Source organism: Macaca thibetana, chromosome 8 (genome assembly GCF_024542745.1).
Source record: "Macaca thibetana thibetana isolate TM-01 chromosome 8, ASM2454274v1, whole genome shotgun sequence".
Lineage (NCBI taxonomy): Eukaryota > Metazoa > Chordata > Mammalia > Primates > Cercopithecidae > Macaca > Macaca thibetana.
In genome coordinates, this window is record NC_065585.1 from 1,234,622 (window position 1) to 1,246,637 (window position 12,016).

The following is a 12,016-nucleotide window of genomic DNA, read 5'->3' on the forward strand; positions in this document are numbered from 1 at the left end:
TAATTTTTGTATTTATAGTAGAGACGGGGTTTCACCATGTGGGCCAGGCTGGTCTCAAACTCCTGGCCTCAAGTGATTCTCCCTGCCTGGGCCTCCTAAAGTGCTGGGATTACAGGTGTGAGCCACCATGCCCAGCCTTCACCCCTCTTCTGCTGGTGGGACCCAGGCCCTCACCCTGGGGTCCGAGTCCTGGTCTTCTCGCTCTTGCAGGGCTCTATCCTCCCCGCCCCGGCCCAGTGGTGGGTGCTCTGCCTGCTGGTCCGCTGGAACAGGAGCGGCCCCAGCCAGGTGACCCACAGCCATCGAGTGGGGCAGCGCCTCACTCAGTCCCAGGTAGCTGGGTTTTAGGACCTCTGAGCTCTCACAGCTTAGAGTTACAGGGAAAGGAAGCACACGTTGTCAGTGGGTCACTGGGAGCTGGTGAGTGGGCGGCCACTCCTGCCTCTAACTTGGTCCCCAGACCCATGCGGTCCTCTGTGGGGCCATTGAGGACACGGCCACCACAGTCCCAGAGGGTTGGTGTCAGGACAGTGGCAGCAGCTCTTTCCAAGAAGCTCACCGAGGCTGCAGGCTCTGCGGCGCCTGTGCTCCCCCTGCACCCCTTTGCCGGAAGCAGTCGGGCCCTGGGGGCCGTTACCCAGGAGCCGGTCTCCCAGGGCAGACAGAGGCACCGTGGGCTGGAAAGGCGGGTCCGTGCCTGGAATACCAGCTGTTGTCTTTCCAAGGGGAAGGGGCCTCCAGGGCTGAGTTTACCTCCAAGTGACCGGTTGGTCTCTGGCTGGTTTTGTGTCCAGGGTCCCTGGTGGTCTTTATTGCCAGAGGATAGGGCGTGCTGCTGCCGAGAGGAGCTGGGCTTGTCGTGGGGTGCTCGGCTCCGTCTGCTCCTCCATTGCTCCAGGCGGGAGCCGTGTGGGCGCACCGACGCTGCTTCGCCGGCCACGTCGTTGGCTTGTGGGTGGCTTGGTGCCTGCTCTGCAGCCGGGGCCCCTGGTGAACACCCACAAGTCCCCACACCGCTGTCCACCCGGCAGTTCCATTCCCCAGTCTGTCTTCCAGCCTTGCCCTTCTCAGGCCCTGACCGGCCAGCCGAGCCCTTCCCCAGCCCTGTCCACGTGTGTCCTTACCGTGAGCTGCTCTTCTCTCCTCATGAGAGGCCAGGGATCGCCCCCACTCCTGACTCCAGGGCCAGCCCGAGTGGAGTGGTCTGACCACCACGAACCCAACCGCCATGAAGCAGGCCTGGCTTGACCCCTACCCAGTCACAGGGACCCCCAAGGCTGTGGCCTGACCAGCAGGCAAGCTAGAAGCTGGGCCACCTGCCCGTGCAGCCCTCTGGCTCTCATGGCCGGTGCCCGGCTGTGCACTGCTCCTTACCCTGGATCCTCACTGTGCCGCTGACCTTAGCCTGGGTGGGTCCTGTGGCACTGGCTTCTGGTGGGAGCTGTGGCTACACCATCCCCAGAAACTTCTCTGAACAGTCTGCAGTTCTCTGTTGCAGTCGGGACCTCCTTGCTTCAAAACGTAGGGCCTGTGCTGCAGCTCTTTTGAGCCTTGCTGGAGACCCCTTGACGCATCCCTCCCCACCTGCGGCAGGTACTCGCCGTGCCAGAGCTCTGGTAGCTCACGGGACCTGAGTGGCAGGACTTCGTTCCACAGCCTCACCAACTGCGCTACCCTTCCTTTTCCTGGGCCCCACTCAAAACAAGAAGCCTCTGTGCCAACCGATGGAGATCCATATCTGGTATCGTGCCATGTCTGGCATTGTGCCGTGTCTGGCATCATGCCGTGTGTGGTATCGTGCTGGGTCTGGCATCGTGCCGTGTCTGGCATCATTGTGCCGTGTCTGGTATCGTGCCGTGTGTGGTATCGTGCCGTGTGTGGCATCATCGTGCTGTGTCCAGAACCCAGAGGACTGCCATCTGCCAGCTTTTTCCTGGTGGTAGGAAATGCAAGGCTCAAAGCTCATTCTTGACCTTGAACAGGACGTCCTAACATGCCCAGATCTCTGGACTCCTAAAACCTTCATGACGTGACCAGTCCCTGAATCTTGGCTCAGCCTCTCTCCTGCCCTGGAGTGCCCATGTCCTAACAGGATGTTCAGAACGCCCGCCACTTCCCCCTTGCCAGGCCTGGTGGGTGCGATGCTGTCAGTAACCGGACTTGTGTTTGTGCTTTGGTCAGTTGTCTGTGTGTCTGCAGGTCTGTGCGCCGCTGTCCACCCCGTGTGAGTGGGAACTGCCCTGACCTCTTCCTGGAGCCCTTTGCCCAGCCAGGAGCCACAGAACACCTTGTGAGGCTGTAAGTCTGCTCCAGGGAAGACCAGAGACAGCAAGCGGCTGGAGTCGGCGCTGCCGGGGGATGCTGTGGCTCAGCCGCCATCCACCACAGTCCACCCAGCTCTTGTAGGGACCTGACCAGCAAACTAAGTGGGAAGATGGTGACCATCACCCCTGTACCCTTTAGTTATCGGAAGTGTTGCTGTCACTGCTGTTTTGACCAGGATGTCGTATCGTTTTATTTCCTTGGCTGGAGCTAGGGGTAGTTTCTAAGGCTTCCATTTGTTCTTTCCTACTACGGTGATTTTTACTCCATGGGCCAAACAGCCCACGTGAGGATTTGCCCACTGTTGAGCATGCCAGTTCCAACTGCACATTCCTGGGCTGGGAAATGATGGGCTGAGGCCTGGGCCAGGACTCCATGTCCTTCCTGACCCCATGTTCCCTACCTGGATGAGAGCCTCTGAGGGTGCTTTGTGCCCCAGGTGTCAGCGGCCACTCAGACCCTGATCTGGGCGTCTTCCTCTCCCCAGGGCACAGTTGTCCAGGTAAGCATCTTTGGGTCCCTGGGTGAGGGGCTGGGGGGGTCACTGCTGTCCACACTTGGAGGCGTGAGGCCTTTCACAAGGGGCCCTGGCCCCTCTTTCCATTTATGGGTTCTGGCTCTGAGAACTGGCTGATATAAGGAAACAAAGCAAGCAGTTGTGTTTTCCATCAGAGCAGTGGGCCTGGACTCGCTCACTCGTTTTAAAATTCATGGGTGCTGTGGAGCCGTGGACCTGGACTCGCTCACTCGTTTTAAAATTCATGGGTGCTGTGTGCTAAGCCAGTGGTCCTCTGAGTGTGCCTCGGGACCACCTGGGAGCTTGTGAGGGGCAGAGCCCTGGCTCAGACCAACTGAGTCAGAAATCCTGGGCCTGGGGCTCAGCCAGCTGTGCTTTAAGGAGCCCTCCAGGGGCTGCCGTGTGCCTGAGTGTGAGAACCAGTGTACTGAGCAGCCCCTCACAGGCTGCCCATCTGTGTCTCCTGTCAGGACGCGGCGCTTCATGAGCCAGCTTCACGGGCCCCCGTGGTCAGGGTCTTCTGGCCGCTGCCCCCAGCTTCCCTCCCGCTACCAGCATGTCTCAACAGGTGGGAGCTCCAGCGGTTGCACTACCATGGATGCCAGGCTGACAGCATCACCAGGCAGTCGGTGGTGTTCTGAGAAACTGTGGCGTCTGTGCCCCCTGTCCCAGGCAGGCTCCCCAAGGCGGTGCCTCAGCTGCACATGGTTTCTGGAGAACTCTCAGGAAAGGGGTGCAACAAGTGGGGAGGGCAAGGAGCTGGCAAAGGGGGCTGGAGCCATAGCCCTGCCCCACGGACATCTGAGAGGCAGGGGCACAGCTCAAAGGCTCTCGCTCCTGCCCAGACATAGGTCTGCGCTGCCTGTGGGGTGGCACGTGGTCCTCAGGCATCTCTTGTCAGCCAAGGGCAGCGTTCCGGAGGAGGGCACAGGTGAGCGTCTGCAGCAGCTGGGGGGGGGCACACGGACCCCCAGGGGGATCTTGGAGGATCGGCCACGGCAGCTGCCTTCACGGTGACCGCTCCTCAGCAGCCGTGCGGACAGACCAAGAGATCCTGAAAACTCCTGTGCGTAAATCCAGGTAAAACTTAAAAAGCTGGCCGGGCGCGGTGGCTCAAGCCTGTAATCCCAGCACTTTGGGAGGCCGAGACGGGCGGATCACGAGGTCAGGAGATCGAGACCATCCTGGGTAACACAGTGAAACCCCGTCTCTACTAAAAATACAAAAACTTAGCCGGGCGAGGTGGCAGGCGCCTGTAGTCCCAGCTACTCGGGAGGCTGAGGCAGGAGAATGGCGTGAACCCGGGAGGCGGAGCTTGCAGTGAGCCGAGATCCGGCCACTGCACTCCAGCCTGGGTGACAGAGCGAGACTCCGTCTCAAAAAAAAAAAAAAAAAAAAAAAAAAAAAAAAAAACTTAAAAAGCTTCTCAGGTGCATTCCTGACGTTACCAAAAAGACAAGGAAGCCCCCAGGGCTGAAAGATAAAGGGGGGCCTCAGTGCAGCAGCTGAGCTGACACTTCCCGAGGAATTTGCTGATCCTGGAAACCCGAAGCCTAGGGTTTTAAAGGTCCTCAGGAACAGGAGGCAGGGATGCAGGCCATACAGGCAGAGGCCTCTGTGGCATCCGGATCCTCAAAGGGCTGCAACCAGCAAGAACGTGGGTTCTCCAATGATCCAGCCACAGAAGGGAAACGCTGGATCCTGCCTGGGCTCTGGCAGTAAAGCGTTTCCACCAAGCTTTACAAATTCAGGCCATCCCCCTGTAGGGTCTGAAGAATCCCGTGTGGAGGGATTACATCACCATGGCCCCAGGTTAGTTGTTGCCTGGTACCTGGCATAAGCCAACATAATCTTATCTGGAGGTCTTGCCCCCAACCAAGGCTTCCCAGGCTTCAGATAAAAGCCCTTGGGCTTTCCAATATGATACAGTCAAAAGTTATAAGATGCATGGAAACAAGCGTCATGAACAAGGGCAGAACCGGAACCTGAAGGACGTAGGATACTGGAATTATTCAATAAAGAATACATAGTATGTATGTTTAAAATGTTTATGACACAACAAATTTATCATGTGAAAAGCAAAATTCTAGCTAAAAAGAGCGAGAAGATTTTAAAGACATTTGATAGAATTTCTAATAATACTAATAATATTTAAAACTCAATGGGCTAGTTAACCAGCAGACTAGTCGTAGTTGAAGAATTGCTGAATTAAAGGGTAGAGCTAAAGAAATTACTCCGAATTTATCCCAGAGATGGGAAATATGAGAGAGGTTAGGAGGCAGAACAGAAAATATCTAGCCTCAGTCTAACTGGAGTTCTGTAAGAAGATCCTGGAATAAGGTGAGCACGTTTTGAAGAAATAGCAGCTGATAATTGTTTTCCAAATAGATTAAAAACATGAACCATTTATCCAACAGGCACGGTAAAACCCAGGTATGGCAAATAAAGTGTCCACATCAAAACACATTGTAGTGAAATTGCAGAAAACCAAAAACCAAAAAAGAAAAAAAGTTTGAAAGCAGCTAGAGAGAAAAGACAGATTCCCTACCCTTCCCTAAAGGATAACGGACACAACTCATTAGCAAAAGGGGAAGCCTCTTAATGTGTGTTCCGTGAACTAGGAGCAAGGGCCTCACCCTTGAACTTCTGAAATGAAGGCTCTCGAGACCCAGCGCAGACCCACCGTGGAGACAGAAGTGACTCCATGTTAGGTTCTAATCTACGGTGCAGACTTCTGATGAGCCGCAGTCCCGGGAATGCCCCCTGATTCCTGCCGTATCTACTGTCCTTAGTGTAAGAACATGCACTCGCTATGAATCCTGCCTGTCCGTCAAAGCAGCCTTGGTGTTATAACACAGATTACGGGCAATGATGCATTCTTGCCTGTGCATAGCACGCAGACCCATTCCCTACGAAGCTGAGCCCTGGGTCTGGGGAGCGATGGTGCAGAGCTGCACCTGTTCCACCCATGGCCACATACTCCTGGCGGCAGGTTCCCCGGCACAGCGCCCTCTCTTGACAAACTGAATCTGTCGGTCTCATTCTTTGGTTTCTCAGCTCCGTCCTCACGTGGGGATCGCTTTGCATAAGTGACCCTTTCATGGAAAACGCGCTGATAGAACCTGCATTTTTTATTTTTATTTTTAGATGAATCTCCCTCTGTTATCCAGGCTGGAGTGCTGTGGCACGATCTCAGCTCACTGCAACCTCCCCGTCCCGGGTTCAAGCAATTCTTGTGCTTCAGCCTGCCGAGTAGCTGGGATTACAGGTGCACGCCACCAGGTCCGACTAATTTTTGTAATTTTAGTAGAGATGACCATGTTGGCCATGCTGGTCTCGAACTCCTGACCTCAGGTGAACTGCCTCGGCCTCCCAAAGTGCTGGGATTACAGGCCTGAGCCACCATATCCGTCCAGAACCTGCATTTTTTTTCTTAAGAGATGGGATCTTCCTCTGTCATCCAGGCTAGAGTACAGTGGGCCATCATGGCTTACTGCAAACTCAATGTCCCATTTAAGGAAAAACAATAACAATTCTGTAAAAATGCTTCCAAAAAATTGAAGAAGAGAGAATATCCTCAACCGGATAAAGGGCATCTATGAAAACTCTACAGGTAACATCATATTTAACGATGAAAAACCAAATGCTTTTCCTTAAGATCAGGAAAAAGGGCAACATTGTATTGAAGCTTCTAGCCAGTGGCAAAAAAAAAAAAAGGACAGATAAATAATGAACAAACAAATGGCATCCACATTGAAAAGGAAGAAGTAAAACTGTCCTTATTTGCCATTGACATGATTACCCATGTAGAAAATCTGATAGAATCCACAGAAAAGCAACTAGAACTGTTGAGTTTAGCAAGACTATGGGAAACAAGATCAAGATATAAAAATCAGCTGTACTTTTATATTCTAATAATGGACAATTATAAAGTGAAATTTAAAACATCACTTAAAATCAGATCAAAAATATGAAATATGAATAATTCTGATCAGATGTGCAAGACCTGAACACTGAACATGACCGAACATTGATGAGAGAAATTAAACCCCTAAATCCATGTGGAGAGAGACCTTGTCCATGCCCTGGGAGACTCGATTGCTGAGATACAGCCTCGAACTGGAACTGCAGGTCAGTGCAACCCAATCTGAATTCCAGTAGGGTTTTTTGTGTGGAAATTGACAAGCTGATTCTAAAATTAATATGGAAATGCAAAGGACCAAGAGCAGCTAAAACAACCTTGAAAAAGAAAAGTGAATTGAGGGAACATCCACCATCTGACTTGAAGGCCTATTGCAAGTCTATTGTAATCAAGACAGTGAGGTATTGATATTAACACAGAAACATAGATCGACGGAGTCCAGAAATAGACCCGTGCGTCTATTGTCATTTGATTTTCAGTAAAGGTACAGAAGCACTTCAGTGAAGCAATAATGATCTTTTCAATATCTAGATGCAAAAAATGAATCTCCCGCCATGTACAAAAGTTCTCCCCAAATGGATCACAACTGGAATCTAAAATGATAAACCATCTAAAGGAAAACATAAGAGAAAAATCTTTGTCATTTTTGAGTTATATTTCTGAAATATAACACTAAAATCATGATCTATAGAAGAAACAGATCAATAAATTGGACTGCATCAAAATTAGGAACTTATGCCCTTTAAAATACACTGTTAGGACAATAAAAAGACAAGCCACAGACTGGGAATAATACTTGTAAATCACGTAACTGATAAAGGACTTGTATCCAGAATATACAAAGAACCCCCAGCACTCAATAAACAGAAATAATCCAATTTAGAAGTAGACAAAAGGTTTCAACGGACATTTCACCAGTGAAGATCTATGGTGGTGAGCAGCACATAAAAAGATGCACAAGAACATTAGTCATTAGGAAGATATAAATTAAAACTACGGTGAGACACCATCGTGCACCCACTAGAATGCCTAAAAATGTTAAAAGACTAAACATATCGAATGTTGATGAGGAGGTAGAGCAGCTAGAGCCCTCGCCCTGAGCTGATGGAAATACCAGTGGTTCAACCACTTTGGAAAAGAGTTTGGCACATCCAGGCCGGGTGCAGTGGCTCATGCCTGTAATCCCAGCACTTTGGGGCTCTGAGGTGGGCAGATCACCTGAGGTCAGGAATTCAAGACCAACCAGGCCAACATGGGGAAACCCCATCTCTACTAAAAATACAAAATTAGCTGGGCGTGGTGGTGTGTGCCTGTAGTCCCAGCTACTCGGGAGGTTGAGGCCGGAGAATCGCTTGAACCGAGGAGGCAGAGGTTGCAGTGAGCTGAGATTGTGCCATTGCGCTCCAGCCTGGGCGACAAAACTGAAACTCAGTCTCAAAAAACAAACAAACAAACAACAACAAAAAAAAACTTTTACTGCCTTTGTATTTTTCAGGAAGAGGGTAGAGATTTAGATTGAATCTGGACTTTGTCAAATATCCATGTTGAAAATGTAAGAGCAACTATTCAAAGAATGGAGACTCAGTGTGTCTGTCAGTGGAGTCCCAACAGGAAACAGGGTGACTAAGGAATGCTAACAAAGAAAGCATTCACCACAGCGTGGGCAGGGGGGTGAGAGCGGGAAAGGGGGTGGCCCTGCAGGTCGCTGGACCTGCCGGCACTTGCTATCTCAGGCAGATCCTGGTTGAGGGCTGCTGCTTCCCGTTAGGGTAGAACAGGTTTCTCCGTTTCCAAGGGGGTGTGTGTGTGTGTGTGTGTGTGTGTGTGTGTGTGTGTGTGTGTGTTTTGAGACGGAATTTCATTTCTGCTTCCCAGGTTCAAGCAGTTCTCCTGCCTCAGCCTCCCAAAGTGCTGGGATTACAGGTGTGAACCAGCACGCCTGGCCTCCAAGGTATTTTATCTGCTGTGTATTCACCTGGTTCTGAGAAGTCCCAATGAAACAACTTAATATTACACCTGTTTTAGCTAGTCCTCACTTTGGTCCAGTGTCCAAACCCCGCCTCCAGAGTTGAGTCCTGCCCCGACTGCTGGGCCCTGGGGGAGGCCATTCCTTTCTTTTTTTTTTTTTTTTTTGAGACGGAGTCTCGCTTTGCGCCCAGGCTGGAGTGCAGTGGCTGGATCTCAGCTCACTGCAAGCTCCGCCTCCCAGGTTTACGCCATTCTCCTGCCTCAGCCTCCCGAGTAGCTGGGACTACAGGCGCCCGCCACCTCGCCCGGCTAGTTTTTTGTATTTTTAGTAGAGATGGGGTTTCGCCGTGTTCGCCAGGATGGTCTCGATCTCCTGACCTCATGATCCGCCCGTCTCGGCCTCCCAAAGTGCTGGGATTACAGGCTTGAGCCACCGCGCCTGGCCTGAGGCCATTCCTTTCTTTTTCTTTTTTTTTTTTTTTTTTTTTGAGACGGAGTCTCACTCTGTCGCACAGGCTGGAGTGCAGTGGCACCATCTCGGCTCACTGCAAGCTCCGCCGCTAGGGTTCACACCATTCTCCCGGGGAGAGGCCATTCTTCAGTGCTGGGAATGCATTGAGCAGGGTTGCACACCACAGACAGGAGTGGAGCCCTCCCACCCCAACACACACACAAGGCCACCCAGCAGTCTTGTGTCCTGGGCAGAGGGCGGACGTGGGGAGGGGCAGCCCCCAGGCAGGAGATGGTGGAATTGTGATGAGATCGCACTGAATTTGCAGGTCAGCTTGGGGTGTGATGCGGAGATGACTTTCCATTCATTCATGTCCTCTTCATTTATTTCTGCAATGTTTTCTAGTCTTAAGTACACAAGTCTTGCCTTTCTTTGGCTATGTTTATTCCTGAGTATTTTATTATTTGCAGTGCTATTGTGTATAGAGTTGTTTGCTTAGTTTCGTGTTTGGATTGCCTACTGCTAGCATGAAATACAACTGATGTTTGTATATTGCGGAGACAGCCCACCGAGCATTGCACCTGTCCTCCAGGGCCTCTAGGGACAGCCCAGCTTGGTGGCCGGGCCTGGGGGACAGACCAGCTTGCCCTCCCTACTGGATCATATGCAGGCAAGACCCGGGTCTCTGGGCCCCGAGCTCTCGTCCCCGTCCTGTTTGCCCACCATGTCCCAGGGACAACACTGCCCACAGGCTCCTCCTCCCTGGACTTGGCATGAAAGGGCTTTCTTGGATCTGGGCCTCAGCGGATTCCAGCCGACCAACCCACAGCTCCCTGGCAGCCCCCACCCTGAACTGGAGTCTCACCGTAACCCCGGGCTGTGGGCCCTGTGGGTGAGAAGAGAATGCTCAGGTTGCTGCAGCTGCTGACCTGGAGACGGAGCCTCTCTCCCGGAGGCATTCATCCCACACTCTAAGGAAAGGGAATGGGCCACTTGAGCCAGGAGTTCGAGGCGAGGCAGGACACCCAGAAGGGATGGGTGGCTGTGATCCGTGGGAAGTGGCTTCCTGCTCTGCCCCTCTCGGAACAGGAGGCTTTGCCATCCTAGAAGCGCGTTCAGAAGATGGGACGGCTTGAGCTTCCTCAACTCACCCGCTTAAATCCCTGAGTTAAAAAAAAAATTAACTGATCATCCTTAGGGGATTCCGGCAACAAGCTTACATTCTTTAAATTGATAAATAAAAGAAAAGAATCAAGCGCTTATTCTGTCTTTCCTATGCAAATGGGCCTCTGAGTAACCAAACAGCACGAGAGGGCAGTTCATTGTTGCCGAAGTTTTCCAACCAATGACCAAAGAAGGCATAGCTGAAGGAATCCACCTTCCGTGCCAGACAGCACATGTCAGCCTCCGAGGGGATGCAGGCCTCAGCCCCGCAGACCTGCTGGAAACCTGGGCAGCTCCACCATGTCCCATCCCAGCACATTTCAGAGCCTTCTGGGGGCAGAGTCTGATCCCCCACCCTGGAGCCCCGCGCGTGTTTGCTTCAGCCCCCGGGAAGCCACACCCCTGGGGACCACAGCTAAGGGACGGAAAGCCAAGTGGGGCTAGAGCTGGGAAATGCTGAGGCCCTTCCCTCCCACTCTAAAGGGCGGCTGCCTGAGTTCCCCGTCTCCCCTTTCCTCCCCCTGCTCAGGAGCGGGGCTTCTCTTGGGCCTGGTCTGAGGATGCTGGACTGTGGGCGGGTGGAGACATGGGCCTGCCCTTGGCTTCGGGGCCTGGACTCCTGACTAGGTCCCACTCTACCCACACCCCCTCCAGGTCTGCCAGGAAGATGAGGCACCACCTGCCATCTCTGAGGACGGAGGCTGGATGGAGTCCGTTCACCAAGACCAGGCTGAGCAGTGCATGCTGGGCCACACCCCATTCGATTATCTGCTGTCTTACAGCACAATGGGCTCAGAGGCTAGGCCAGCACGAGCAGAGTGGCTTTGTGGCTCCCTGGGTGGTTGCAGGAGGGTGGCCGCAAGAGGGTGGTTGCAGGAGGGTGGTTGCAGGAGGGTGGTTGCAGGAGGGTGGTTGCAGGAGGGTGGTTGCAGGAGGGTGGTTGCAGGAGGGTGGTTGCAGGAGGGTGGTTGCAGGAGGGTGGTTGCAGGAGGGTGGCCGCAGGAGGGTGGTTGCAGGAGGGTGGTTGCAGGAGGGTGGTTGCAGGAGGGTGGTTGCAGGAGGGTGGTTGCAGGAGGGTGGTTGCAGGAGGGTGGTTGCAGGAGGGTGGTTGCAGGAGGGTGGTTGCAGGAGGGTGGCCGCAGGAGGGTGGTTGCAGGAGGGTGGTTGCAGGAGGGTGGTTGCAGGAGGGTGGTTGCAGGAGGGTGGTTGCAGGAGGGTGGTTGCAGAAGGCCACCCCTCAGGGGCTTTGCCAGGACACGGGCGGCCTTCACGTGGACAGTGGTTTTGTGCTTTCCACCAGCACAAGGTCCACGGCAGCTACTGCCGCGGCCTCCCCAGCAGATGGCAGCAAAGTGCCTCCCAGCCCCAGCGTCTCGTCCTGGCCACCTGTCTCACTCCTGTTTTCTGACTAGAGTGGGGACAGCAGGCTGTGTCCTTTCTGGGAGTTGCCACGTCACCCCCTGGAGGGGAAACTAGCCCAGTAGGCAGGACGGGGGGTGGGGGGGTGCTAGTGTCATCTCAACAACCTGTGCCCCAACACAAGACAGTGGCCCCCAAACTCCTCCTCCCCAGAGATTTCTCATCCCCAGGGCAGAAGTTGCAGGCAGAAGGCTTTGGAAACATTAAACGTGAATTATTCCAACTGGTGAAAAAAAGCAAAACAAAACAACTA

At 53.1% G+C, this 12,016-nt stretch overlaps 1 protein-coding gene across 1 annotated transcript in view; it reads right to left on the reverse strand.

Moving 5' to 3' along the window:
- The window catches only part of GPAA1 (glycosylphosphatidylinositol anchor attachment 1), a 288,404-nt gene that overhangs the window by 178,791 nt on the left and 97,597 nt on the right, over positions 1-12,016 (reverse strand). The window lies entirely within an intron of this gene.